Source organism: Muscardinus avellanarius (assembly GCF_963383645.1).
Source record: "Muscardinus avellanarius genome assembly, chromosome: 4".
Lineage (NCBI taxonomy): Eukaryota > Metazoa > Chordata > Mammalia > Rodentia > Gliridae > Muscardinus > Muscardinus avellanarius.
Window position 1 is genome coordinate 152,374,159 of NC_137789.1, and position 13,889 is coordinate 152,388,047.

The following is a 13,889-nucleotide window of genomic DNA, read 5'->3' on the forward strand; positions in this document are numbered from 1 at the left end:
TTCAACCCTTCCAGCGATGATGTGAGGAAAGGTGTATTGTCATCACCACCACACATAATCTGGGGCTTAAGAGAGAGACATTTGCCTGAGGACATGGTATCCAGTGTCAGAGCCAGGATTCAGGTTAGGAAGGCTGATTCTCATTCTCAACTTTGAACTTGAAGTGGTCACACTGGACTGAATTAACCACTGATCGGTCACCCTCAAGGTTCATAAAACCCTTGAATTCTAGTTCATAATTTTGGTGTTTTTGAAACACCTTAGTTACCTGTAATCCAAACATTTCTGAAGTCACTAATTAAAAGAATGCCTAAATCGCCATATCTCACCTGTGTGATGCTGATTGAATTAACCTCTGCTTCATTAGATCTCCGCTCTGTCTTCCTACAATGAGAATCTCAGTCACAACCATTGTATTTAAAATCACGTGACACTGCCGGGCATGGTGGCCCACGCTTGTAATCCCCGGGCTTGGGAGGCGGAGACAGGAGGATTGCGCTGGTTCGGAGCCAGCCTTGCTGGCTTAAGAGACCCTATTTCCACATAAAAAAAAGTTAAAAAATAGGTCTGGGAGTGTATCCCGGAGGTAGAAGGGCTTCCAAGAACTTCAGTACCACCCCCCCAAAAAAAATCATGTGACCCACATATACTCTTTTTTATACTTTTATTGGTACATTATAGTCTGATATGTGTAGTTCATTACAGTCTCAATGTAATTCATAGCAACACATAGGCTCTTTTATAAATACAAATGAATGAGACCCACAGAGGCTAGATACCTTGATCAAGGCTGTTTTTTTTTTTTTTTTTAACACAATGCTCAAGAAATATCTACTGAGTGTGACCAGGACAAAGCATCACACCCAAGTCACTCTCTTCCTCTTACTGAAGCAATTGTTCAGTTGTTAGCCACTCTGTTGCAGCAATTCCAGAAGAACTGAGTGGGCTTATTTTTTATTTTTTAACCAAGCCATAACCCTTTCTCCTGATAATGCAATGTAAACTGTGCCTTGGGTCCAATTGCTTGTCACTCTTGTCATCAAGTTAGGATCTCTCTCCCTTGAGATATCTTGGCTGTAACTGCATCTCTCTTGCCCAATGTTCTCTGCCACATGCATGTCCCGAAGGTCAGATCCTGCTGGACCACACTGACGGCACGTTGCAGCGAGGCCCAGGAGGAGCCTGATGTCCCAATCAGCTCCTGCGTATATTTCTTAACCCATCCAACAGCTCCATGACAATATCTGCTGACTGGGTTAAGAAATTAAAGAATTAATTCACAGATACATCCCAATGACTGATTGTGGGATCTGAGTTTAAAAAACTCTTTAGACTAATAAGCAGGGATGGCCACTGTTCCGGGGGCAGGAGGACTGGACACCCCTACCATTCTGCACCTCTCATGAGGAGCCAACAGCAATGGCTGTTGACAGCTTACTTGCTAATCTAAGTCTCAGCTCCATACTATGCCCCCATGGCCTGCATCCACCAGCTTGTAGGCCTTGATTTAGAGAAGGATGATGGGATTATGGGAGAACAAGCAGGAAAAGCCACGGTATTCTAGTTACCATGAAGAAAAATGAAATCCTTGGGTGTTTAATGGGCACTTGCTTTTCATGCTTTTAACCGCAGAATGGAATTTGATCTTGCTGATGAGTCTATCTTGAACTTCTCCCCTGATAGGTTTCAGCAGATGCATCCAAGTCTACAAAAGTTTCCAGAAGCAGCATTTGAGATGAGTGAAGGCACACTGCCGTGCCCTTCTATGCTCTAGCACTTCCTAGAAGTCCAGAGCGATCTCCAGACCTTCCTGTGCCTGCTCTCTATGGTCTGAGGAGTGGCAGAAAGGAGGTCCTTTAACTGTCATCACATGGGCCGCGGGGTCCCTATCATGTGGGATCCACTGAGGATAGGAAGAACACAGCATTGCCCCTTCCCGCCAAGAACTCTGTCCAGGTGAAGCCCCAAGTGCTCTGGAAAGGGAGATTAGTGTACTGTGAATTGTGTTTCAGTGCCCTGCCATGAAAAGTCCTTCCCCAGGAAATTGAAAGCTAAATAACATTATCAGAGGAGGTAGAGCCGGGCGTGGTGGCGCACACTTATAATCCTAGCATTCAGGAGGCTGAGACAGGAGGATTGTGGTTTTGTGGACAGCCTCAGCTACTTAGTGAGGCCCTTTACAACTCAGTGAGACCCTGTTTCTTTTTTTTTTCTTTACTTTTATTTATAAATGGAACATACTGAAAATGGTATACATTTAGACTGTGCTTGGTGCCCTCTTCCCCCCACCAGTTTCCCTCCCCTCCTCCCAACAATGAGTGTCCAGGTTAACCATGCTATATCCATACTTTTATACATATTTGGATATAGCTCCTCCATTAATCAACCTTAGCCTTCTTCATCTCCTATCCTTTCATTCTAGCTTTGCTGAGGTTTCCCCTCCATTATCTGGAGTCCTTCTGGTATCCCCAATGCTCCCTAGTTTGGGCATATTTGAGAAAATTTATGTCCCTTTTCTTTCTGTGCTTGGCTGGTCTCACTTAACATGATATTCTCCAGATCTTTCCATCTTCTTGCATATGCCATGATTTTGTTCTTCTTTATAGCTGAATAGCATTCCATTGTGTGTATTTCCCATAATTTTGCAATCCATTTATCTCTTGATAGAGATCTGGCTTGGTTCCATATTTTGGCTATTACAAATTGTGCTGCTATAACATACATATGCATATGTTACTGTAGTTCTCTGATTTCAATCCCTGTTTCAAAATAAAGAATGAAAAATAGGGCTAGGGGTGTAGCTTGGAGGTAGAAGGCCCCTGGGTTCCATCCTTAGTACCATACCAAAAAAATAAAAAAATAAGAGGCGGTAGAATCAAGTATCAGCCTGTGGCTTTGGAGTCAGCTGCTGAGGCTTCGTCCCCACACTCCTGAGTTATGAGCTGTGTGAAAATGAGCACATTCTCCTTGGGCTCTCTAAAAGTCTCAGCATCCTCATCCCTGAAACGAGACCAATCCTAACACTCTACTTTGGGTTACTGTTACCTTCTCAGGAGATAAGCCTCTGAGAAGCACAATACCCAGCCTATAGTAGAAGTTTAATCAATCTTAGCCAGTATCATTATTTAATCATTAACCTTTACTAGAATTAATGTAACCTTCTATGGAAAGGATAGAGGTGAGGGCTATGGACTTACTCTTTCTAATAGAGAAAAATAAAACCCAACTAGAAGTGCAAGTAAACTGGGCATTATGGTGCACACTTAGAATCTCAGTACTTGGGAGGCTGAGATAGGAGGATGGCAGGTTTGGAGCCAATCTTAGCAGCTTAGTGAGGCGCTCGGCATTTTATTGAGACCCTGTTTCCAAATAAAAAATAAATAGGTCTGGAAGTCTAGCCTAGAGATAGTAGGCCCTAGGATTCCACCCTTAGTACTATTTTTTAAGTGAAAAGCATATTCATTACACAATGAAAAAAATACCTATTCCCACTTAATTCTTTCTTCCTTAGCAGATTCTCCTCTCCTCCTCCTCGGGCTGGTCTCCCTCATCAGCCTCTTGCCTCCGTCCCCAGCGGTGGTCATTTAGGCTCAGACACCTTTCTCTCATTTCCTCTTCTGCTCTTCTTCCAAAGTCAGAAAAATGTTTGATTAAAAAAAAAATGACAGTTGTTTAGCAAATGAGAGGCCCTCAGCAGGGGTGGGGGTGTACAGCTTGGAGCATGAATACTAGATCCTGCCATCTAACAAGCAAGGGCCAGGGAGGCTCCTGTAAGGATAATTGATGTTTGCTCACGGGCAAGTCCAGATTTGAACACATTTGTAAATAGCGAGCACCTCCTACATGTCAGGTTCTTTTCTGGCCTGGAGATCCATGTCTCTGTCCTCGAGAGAGACCAGTGGGAAGCAAGGAAATCCAGTCCTTTCAGAGAAGCACAGTGTGCTGTAAAAGCAAAAGTGCAGGGAAGGAGGGAGAGAGGAGCTTCGTCCCGGGCGTGGTTGGGGACCATCTTCTCTGCTCCACTGACACTTCCTACAGCTGTAGCTGAAGTCAGGGCACAAGGGCTCCACAAGCCTATGCTTTCAGCAAACAAGTGAAGGTTTAGGATTAGGTGGATTTTCTCTATCCAATTCTTGGAAAACAGGGATGGCTGTAGGGCAAGTCTTTATTAACCCTAGCACATCCTCCTGAGTACTGAGCCTTAGCTCTATTTCATAAAGCCATAGAACACAGACAACACAGGAAATGCGTTTGAGAAGTTGCACAAACTTGATCTCACGGTGACAGCACCAGGTAGGTCACCTCACCTCCTTCCCTCGGTGGTCCAGCTTTCATCTTACCCCTGTGGGGTCCCCGGAGCCCTGAACTCACCTCTGATCTGTCTCCTTAGTTCCAGTGTTGCCCTCTCCCATGCACTGGGCAGACGGTAGCCCAACTGGCCTTTTAAAAATGTGTTTCTCATCAAGTCACTCCCCTATTTAAAACCATTCAGTGGCTCCCCTGATTTCATCTAAGGTCCAGGAGCTTACACCAGCTCGCAGTCAAGGTTGATGTTCAAAATATACAACCCCCAGGAGCTGACCAGTCAAAACGAGGGCCAGCCAGAGCCACCGCTGTGGACACTCCTTGGTATGTGTGTATTTACTTTAAAATGTCCTACCTGTACTACCATAACTCTACATGTTAGGTATCAGCAAGATTAGTATCTTTCTTGTAAAAAATGCAAATACAAGTTCCGCTATTTTCTTTCCCGAGAACCCGGCATGTGCACCCCGAACACCAAACTTGGCAACCACAGATGCAGGCAAAAACAATGGCCTCTTGTGAACGTGTAACATATACAGAAGGATATTGTTCATTTCCGTGCTGCCGCTACAGCGTACCTTATGCCACACATTGGGTCCTGAAATTTTTATGTAAACCAATTTTCGCAAGAGAAACTGTACTGTAAACACAATGAGGAAAACTAGCTATTTATAGCAATCCCTTTTCTAAAGTAAATAAATATTCTGTAATTGAATTAGTTCGATACAATTCCACCAGTTTTCTAAGTTCCTACAGTGAAAATCCTTATAACAGTCTGTCACTGAGAAGAGGAAGCTAAGAGACTCCAAAAATCAAATCATATTTCTTGATCGTTCACAATCTAATTACTTCACGATCACGGTGGAATTGGAAGAAACACGGTGAAAGAACTTTCCCATTGTGAGAGAAATAACTAGCGTGCTCTTTTGAAAACAATAAAAAAAAGTGTTGAGGCAGAGGCAGGCCTAGCAGACAAGGGTAAATGTTCCAAAAATTCTGAAGGATGGATCCAGCCAGGTGTAAACAAATTCTTCACCAGACACCGGCCGGATTCCCATTTCTGGCCTTTTGTTTATGCTGTTTCTCCCATCAGGAAAGCTCCTCCCAGACTCATGCCTCTCTCACCCAGACGACTACACGTAACCACATGTCCGTGAGTGCATGTGGGCACAAGTGCACACGTGCACAGAAACACTCCAACGAAGACCGCCCAAATCCTGCCAACCTTTCTTCACAGCCCATCTCAGAGGGAACCGTTTCCAGGAACCCGCCCTTCACGGTCCCTACTGAAGCCAGCAAATGTGAAAAGCTTACCTGAATCATACTTAATTATAATAGAAATTTTAAAGCGCTGCCCTGTTTCACCCGTCCTCCTAGACGCTGACCGTGTTGCGATCCCAGACGTCTTCAATGACACCCACCTCGTTGTTGTGTTTAATAGCCGGTGCGCCATAAAAACTTTGGAAAATGAACACAGAGAAACTTTATCATCAACTAACCTTACATCCTTAGTATCTGCCCAGGGGATATCATTTAAGTGCGTAACAGGGCATCTAGGCACCGATAAAAATTAACCCTAAGGTCCTGTGGGGTGGAATCGCAAACAAATCTGACTTGAATGCTCACCTTCCCCTTGAGACTCCTCCTCACAATGTCTTCCCGCTGGAGCTTATGGAATTGTGGGGTGCTCTTACCCAGCGGTGCACCTAAAACCACAGGCCAAGCAGGGCAGCACCTGATGAGACTCATCACGGGGCAGATTCAGCGTCAATCCCTCATTGAGCCTGAAACCCTTCCCTTTTCCCTAACAACCTTCACTTCCGCCTGGCAATTCCTCACTTCCGTCTTCCAGGGGCCCAGATCCTTGGCTGTTATCCGAGGTGTTGTTCAGAGCCAGGAGAGATCTGGTTGTTTAAATGTCACAAAAACCAGTTTTTAAAAAATCAAAATTCTAGGCCATTTACCACAAATAATGAATTTGTATGGGGTAGTGGGATCTATGTGTAAACCTCAATTATATTGAGTTCAACCAAAGGAAGAGCTCACATCTGTCCTATCGCTAAAACAGTGATTTTTCTGCATCTTCCCAAACCGTGACAATTATTACAATCTTATTAATGACAATGTGTAAATAAAAATAATAGTGCTCAACTTAAAATAAAAAGAAACAGATGGGGAATAGGAGAGAGGAGGGGAGACGAGTTCTAATTACCTAAGAAAGGTCTCCCCTGGGGTTGGTCAGCTGCCTCCTCTTAGCACTGACAATTCCAAGAGGTTTGTGAAAAGGAAATTGTAAGAATGCGCTGAAATCACCCTTTCAGAATCAACGCCCAGATAAGTTATGCTTTATTTGGCTTGCTAATGTATTTTTAATCATCGTGATAATAACAAATTTGAGGTGAGCTGAAATAAAGATACCTGAATTTTTTTTTTTAAGTCAAAGTGTGGGCACTAAGAGCGAGCTCATGGTACAGCACATACCTAGCGCACCCGAGGCTCTGGGTTCACCACAGGGGGAAAAAGCAAAAAGCAAAGTTCTGTGAGCTTTTTATCTAAAAAATCTGAAAGTTCAAGTTTATTTTTTGTGTGAACTATGAATTATACCCAGATAAAACCTACCTTCTACCTTTGATTTGATATTTTATTATTGAAAGTCTAAATATCTACAAAAGTGGGGAGAATAGTTTAATGAAACTGGAAGTATCATTGTCAGCTTCCCAAATTACCAATTTATAGCCACTACTGTTTGATCTATACCCCATACACGCTTCTCCCCAGCCAGCCCCCAATTTATTTTGGACTAAATCTCAGACATCGTATCAATACATCTGTAAGCATTCCAACATATATAAATATACATAGCTTATATAAATTATGTATTTATATATAAAAGAAAGTATATTTTAAAATGCCTCAAACGCTACCATAGCGAGAAACAGTAAGAATAAGAATTCCTTTGCACTCCTCACTTCCGTCTTCCAGGGGCCCAGATCCTTGGCTGTTATCCGAGGTGTGGTTCAGAGCCAGGCAGGATCTGGTTGTTTACATGTCACAACAACCAGTTTTAAAAAATCAAAATTCTAGGTCATTTACCACAAAGAATGCATTTGCATGGGGTAGTGGGATCTATGTGCAAACCTCAATTGTATTGAGTTCAACCAAAGGAAGGGCTCACACCCGTCCTATAGCTAATAATAAGAATTCATGCATTGACTATCTATTCAGTATCCCAGAGTTCATGTTCCCTTGATTATCTTAAACATCTTTAAACTGTTCAAAGAAGGGCTCGAATCTGGCCCTTTAATTGGGATTGGTTAGTCTCTAGTCTTTTATTTACAGGTCCCTCCTCCTCCTCTCTCCTTTTTAGATCCTTAGACATTTTTGTTGCAGAAACTGGGTCGTTAGTCCTGCAGAATTTCGCGTAGTCTGCACTCTGCTGATTGCGTCCCCGGGGAACTGCCTGCGCCTCTGGCTTTGCGCTTCCTCCAGCCAGCAGCTGGATCTGGATACTGGATCAGATTGGGGTCCGATTTTTGTGGTAGGACTGAATCCCCTTTGTGGGTAGAGTTATGTCCTTCCATCAGTTGAGTTTTTCTCTTTTTGTGATGTTTTCATACATTGATGATCATTAGACCCAGTAATTGAGCAGCATTCACCAGGGCCTGGGGCCCAGCTGGGGACATCAGTGGACATTCATTCAGTTCCAGTAGGGGACATCAGTGGACATTCAGTTCCAGTAGGGGACATCAGTGGACATTCAGTTCCGTTAGCCTCATTCTCCCACTGTTCCTCCTCACTTGCTGTAATGCTTTTATAAGGAGAAATTTCATTCCATCGACTCTTTTAAGTCCTGATGTAGTGTTCACACAGAAAATACACAATAAGTTATTTTTTTTATTTACCAACTTTCAAACGGGGGTGTTCTCTTGCATTTTCTTAAACACTGAGGACTTTTCTAGCACCATTTGGAATTCATGGATTCCAGCGTATTTGATGTGTTTCAATCCATTTTAGTTATTATCTTTATTGATGTTAAACTATTTGCCCTGTGGGAGCTTTTGCAAGTTGGCTCCTGAGTCTTTTTGACATGTCCCTTCTCATCTTTGATAGCTTCCTGGCTGTCAGTTATGGGAGGGTGCCCCAGGCTAACCTTGTTTATTTCCCCCCAGATGTGGAGCCAACCATCTTGCCAAGGAGATCTGGTTCTTTCTGGGAGAGCCACAATCTGAGTGAGAGGTATTCCTCTTGCCTCTGACTTGCTCCTTTTGAGTGGACAGCTTGAAATTCTGTCTGTCTGTCTGTCTATCTGAAGCTCCTAATTAAAAATGAAGACTAGAAGATTCTACTTAAATTTCTTGATCTTACATCTGCATTCACGCTCATGACCACAATCCTGTTCCTCAGCAACCCCAGCAGAATCGTTCATTTGCTTTATTCCCCGCCACACGTACAACAATCTTAAAATAACACTACGAACATTAGCACCAACAATATGATTACTAGAAATAGGGGGCTTTGGGGCATTAATTCAAAGAACATGTACTCACTAGGAATATACAGTCACATTTGAAAGTCAGTTGAAGGCCCAACAAGATGGGGCACATGGCTAAGTCTGGTATCTGGGAAGCTGAGACAAGAAGACAGCAGATTGAAGGCTAGTATGCAATAACTTAGAGAGACCCTGTTTCAAAATAAACACTAGATATGGCTGGGGTGTAGTTCGATGATAGAGTGCCCTGGGTTCAATTCCCAATCTCTCTCTCTCCTTCTCTCTCTAATGCGCGCGCGCGCACACACACACACACACACACACACACACACACGTCAACTGAAGAAGTTCCTTCTTTTCACTTATGCCAACAGCTCCATCATGATTAGGTGAGCTTCATTTTATTTTCAAATTTTAGCGATTGCCTTCTAAATTTGTGTGTGTGTGTGTGTGTGTGTGTGTGTGTGTGTGTGTGTGTTTCTGTGTGTGTGGTACTGGGGTTCCTGGAAATCCTTCTACCTCCAGGCTACACTCCCAGACCCATTTTTTATATTTTTTAAATTTGGAAACAGGATCTCTTAAGCCAGCGAGGCTGGCTTCGAACCTGCGCAATCCTCCTGTCTCCACCTCCCAAGCGGGGATTACAAGCATGTGCCACCACACTCGGCGCGCCTTCTAAATTATTTATTTATTTATTTATTTATTTATTTATTTAATGCGGGTTTGGGGATGGAACTCAGGGGCATTTGACCTCCAAGCTACACCCCCTGCCCTATTTTTTATTCTTTATTTTGAAACCGGGTCTCACTGAGTTGCAGAGGGCCTAAGTAGCTGAGGCTGTCAGCGAATGGCGATTCTCTGGTCTCAGCCTCCCGAATGCTGGGATTACAAGCGTGCACCACCACGCCCGGCTCGTACCTTCTAAATTTAAATGGTTTAAATTTAAATTTAGTTTTAGAATTATATAAAACCTGTGCATGTTTCCAAAGGTAAATTCACAAAGCCAAGAACATTTAATATGGCTACGTTTCATCTCAGTCCCCTCCACTGGATTCCTCCCCTCTCCCAAAAGGAGTCATATTTTAAATCGGTGGTTTACTATTTCGTTGCTTTCCTCATACGGGAAAATCACTCTGTTTCTTTCGTTGTTCACTCAGCATAGCCTGGAAGTCGCTCCACAGCTGTACATCGGGTCATACTCATTTCCTTTTTCAGCTGCATAATACTCCAATATGAGGACGCTATCATTTGTTCAACCAGCTCCCTCCTGATTGACCCCGGGGTTGTTTGTTCTCATTTGCTCTTATCAACAGTGCTGCAGGGTGCCCGTCTTCCTGTACTTTACCAGGGTGTCTTGAAGATCCCTAGAAATAGAATTTCTAGATCAAATGGCAAACGCACATGCAATTTTGCCAGCCAGTGAGTGCTACGCCTCCCCCACAGGGACTGAACTTCAGCACCCAATGAAAGTGCCACTTCCCCAAGCTGTGCCAATAGGGTTCATCGTCCACCTTTTGATTCTGGCATCTAGTAGGTGAGAAATAATATCTCGGTATAGCTTTATTTTATATACTGTATCATGAATGACACTGAGCATTTTTTATACTGATAAGAGCGATATTAATTTCTTTTTCTGTTAATTGCTTATATTTTTCCTCCATATTTTGCAAAGTTGTTTTTTTCTCTTTTTAGGAGCGTCTTTACAAAGGGCTACTAACCCTTTGTCTCTGGTGTGAGTTGCAAATAATTATACTGGTTTGTCCTTTTTCTTCTCATTTTACTCCTGATGGTCGTTAATATTTTGTCTTTATCCTTTGGGGTTTCTTTGTATATAAAATTTTTCTGTCTCAACCAACTAAATGTATCAGTCTTTTCCTTTATTGCACTTAGATTTGGGTCATAGATCAGAAAATATCACATCTCTCCCAGGTTAGGAATTAGTCTGCCAGTGTTTTCTTCTAGTGTTTTTACAGCTTCAGTGTTCACTGTTTGGATTTTAACCCAGGATATGGGCTGATGAAGAGATCCAATTCTTTTTCTTTCCCAGTAGCGACACACTCATCCCAATGCCACTTGTGGGGAAGTCTGTTCTCTCACCAATTTCAGGCACCACCTTTCTCATCCACACAGCTTCTACGTGCAGATGGACGTTTCTGGGTTTTCTATTCTGCTCTCTCAGTCTGCCCGTTTACCACCCTGAGCCAGGACCAGCCTATTCTAACAACAGAGGTTTCCTAGTGCATCGCTATGTCTGATGGAAATTAGCTCCCTCATTACTTCTCTTTTCAGGATTCTTATTTTGGGGAAGGGGCAAGCTTCTCAGTCATCCAAATGGAACTCTGGACCATCCATCAGTATTAGTTCTGAAACTAATTGATGGTTCTTCGCCCTCACTGACGAATGAGTTGGCTGCTTTGTCACAATGCCTGGAAGACAGGAAGTTCTCTGTAAATATTCTCGGAAGTGAAAGGCCTTGAGGCCTTCTGCTGGAGGTGATCACAGGATCTCAGCAGCCCACAGCCAGGGCACTGATATGAGAATCTCTACCGTGATTCTAATCCCTGTCACTTCAGCATATCTGAAAACAAGACCCTGTTAGCTGTTACTTAAAACAAAAAAATAAAGGGAAATAAATAATACTTTTTCATTTTGGTGTGCCTCCAGTGAGGCGGACTGGACTTGGGGAGGGTGTGAGAGGGAGCCTTCTTCTTTGATGACCCTTTGAATGTTTTGAATGTGTATGCATTTCCTGTTTATATAACTAACTTTTTAGCAAATTTCCTGTCACTCATTAATGAAAGCTACTATGTTTCACTTCATTTGCTTGGGGGATTTCTCGCTCATGTACTCACAGCCTATGACAGTTGGGGTGTTTGGCACCCAGAGGGGGGGGCACCTTGGACTTCCTTCTTGGGTGTCCTATGGGTGAAGAGACCTGGGCCTCTGTATCTTGGCTTCTGCTCTGTGTTGTGTTTTTAGAGAACAAACCATCCTAGGAAGGAAAGGGAAGGAACATTCCTTTCTTTAACAAATGATTTAAGTGTTGGAAATGGGGAAAAGAAAATACGGCATGAAGGATCATATTTTCCGGATTGTAACTGTTCTCCTGGAGGAAGCTGTGCTAACCACCCAAACTTGGTTAAGAAGAACCTGCCGTGAACCTCAGCTACTTAGGCTCTTTGCAAGTCAGTGAGACCCGGTTTCAAAATGAAGAATAAAAAATAGGGCTGGGGGTGTAGCTTGGATGTAGAATAATGCCCCTAGGTTCCATCCCCAGTACCGAAAAAAAAAAAAAAAAAAAAGAACCGTGGTTCCACCAGGCTGGTCTGCATGCATGGTTGGAGCAAGGGATCTATGTCAAGGGAAGCCAAGAAAATCCAGGCTCAGTTAAAAAGCCAAATAGAAACAAGATGGTCTCAAAACGCCCTCTGTGCAAACTGGTGTCCTCCCCGCTGACGGTCTTCGAGGTCTTGTTCTGCCAGCCTCCTGAAGGGATGGATGTTTCGAAGGACAGCAGATGTGACAGCATCCCACAGACGCTCTGTAGATGCCCGGCGCTCATTTCACCAGTGCAACCTTGGTCAGCAAAATGCCTTTAGTGCAGGCCTGGGTGCAAATCCTGACTCACGAGGCTGGTTGCATAGACCTGGGCCCATCAGAGACTCACTCAGAATGATAACAGTAGATAGACCAAAGAAGATGAGGCAGGCACATGTGTGAGCCGGTCCCAGCACTCACTCTTGTTAGTAGACTTCATTTCAGTACTTGGCCCAAAGTGCTCTTATCACAAGACAAGGGAAAATAGGGTCTTCCTTTCTCCTTGTTTGAGCATCATCTGGTTTCCTTTCAAGGTATGAAGAGATAAGAAAACCTTCCTTTCCATTTCTCCTCTGTGGTCACAATTGATAGCATTTTCAATTGAGAAGACATGTTTACCTGGGCACGTGTGCAAAAAGCCCAAGCAGTTGGGCTGGGGATGTGGCTGAGTAGCAGAGCACTTGCTGAGACATGTGTGAGGCCCCGGGTTCCATCCCGAGCCCCACAAAACAAAAGAGAAATGGCAGGTATGCATCAGACTCTCCTGTCCGACTCTTCTAAGGGACTCAGAGCTCTTTCTTGCTGGCAGATGGCTGGGGCCTCGGTATATACACTCGGAGCCACACTCACACACCACACCCCTGACCCTCCTGTGCGAGGAACTGCCTGGGGAACCGCTTTCAGAAGACGCAAAGCAGTAGCAGAGAGGAGACCACTCTCACCCGCCCAGGCCTGGCATCCTGTGCACTGTGGTGCCCCAGAGTCCTGCGGTGCAAAAACCACATCTTGATTACTCATAATTGAGTTGCAGAGCGATTATTATTCTTTGCAGAAACTTGACTTATCCTAGAAGCAGGTTTTTCTCGTTTGGGGGAGGGGAGAGGGCAAATTATATGAAAAAAAAATCTACTGGAAAATTTCGGTTGGAACAAGGCACAAAAATGTTCCCTGTCAGTTGCAGATGCCTCAGTTGTCATTCTTGAACAAAGTCAGGGCTCTCTTTGTAAAAACAAACACGACCCAGGCATGTTCGCTCTTTCTTTGGAATGTATCCACTGTGCTAAATTAGATTTTTTTAACGCCCTCACCGATGGCACTGAGGTTGAATGTGGCTATTGCTGACTCTACAGCAGAGGAATTAAAGGCTAAATTTGTTCTGCTGAGTCCCTGGGTCTCTGATTATCCAAAGGGCATTGGGCTTCATTTTAGAAAATCCTGGAGATTACACACAGGCTTTATTTCAGAGACAGGTTAAAGAATTTAAGAGACTCCCAGACATGTGTCTTAACAAAAGAAATCTGATGTCTTTCGTGTGCCCTCGTGACCTGAAATAGGTAAACCACCTGCCACGGAAGCACTTTGTAAAACCAGGTACTGTATCCCTTGTTCTCCTGTCCAGGCTTCAAAAAGCACCTTTCGAGGGTTTCCATGAATTGACCTGGTGTCGATGCCGTGGAAACATGAATGGGAACATCTCAGGACCACAGCCCTATACTCTATCTCATTGTGGTTGACTCTCGCTTGGTTCCAAATGTTTAACAGAAGGAAATCCCTGAGT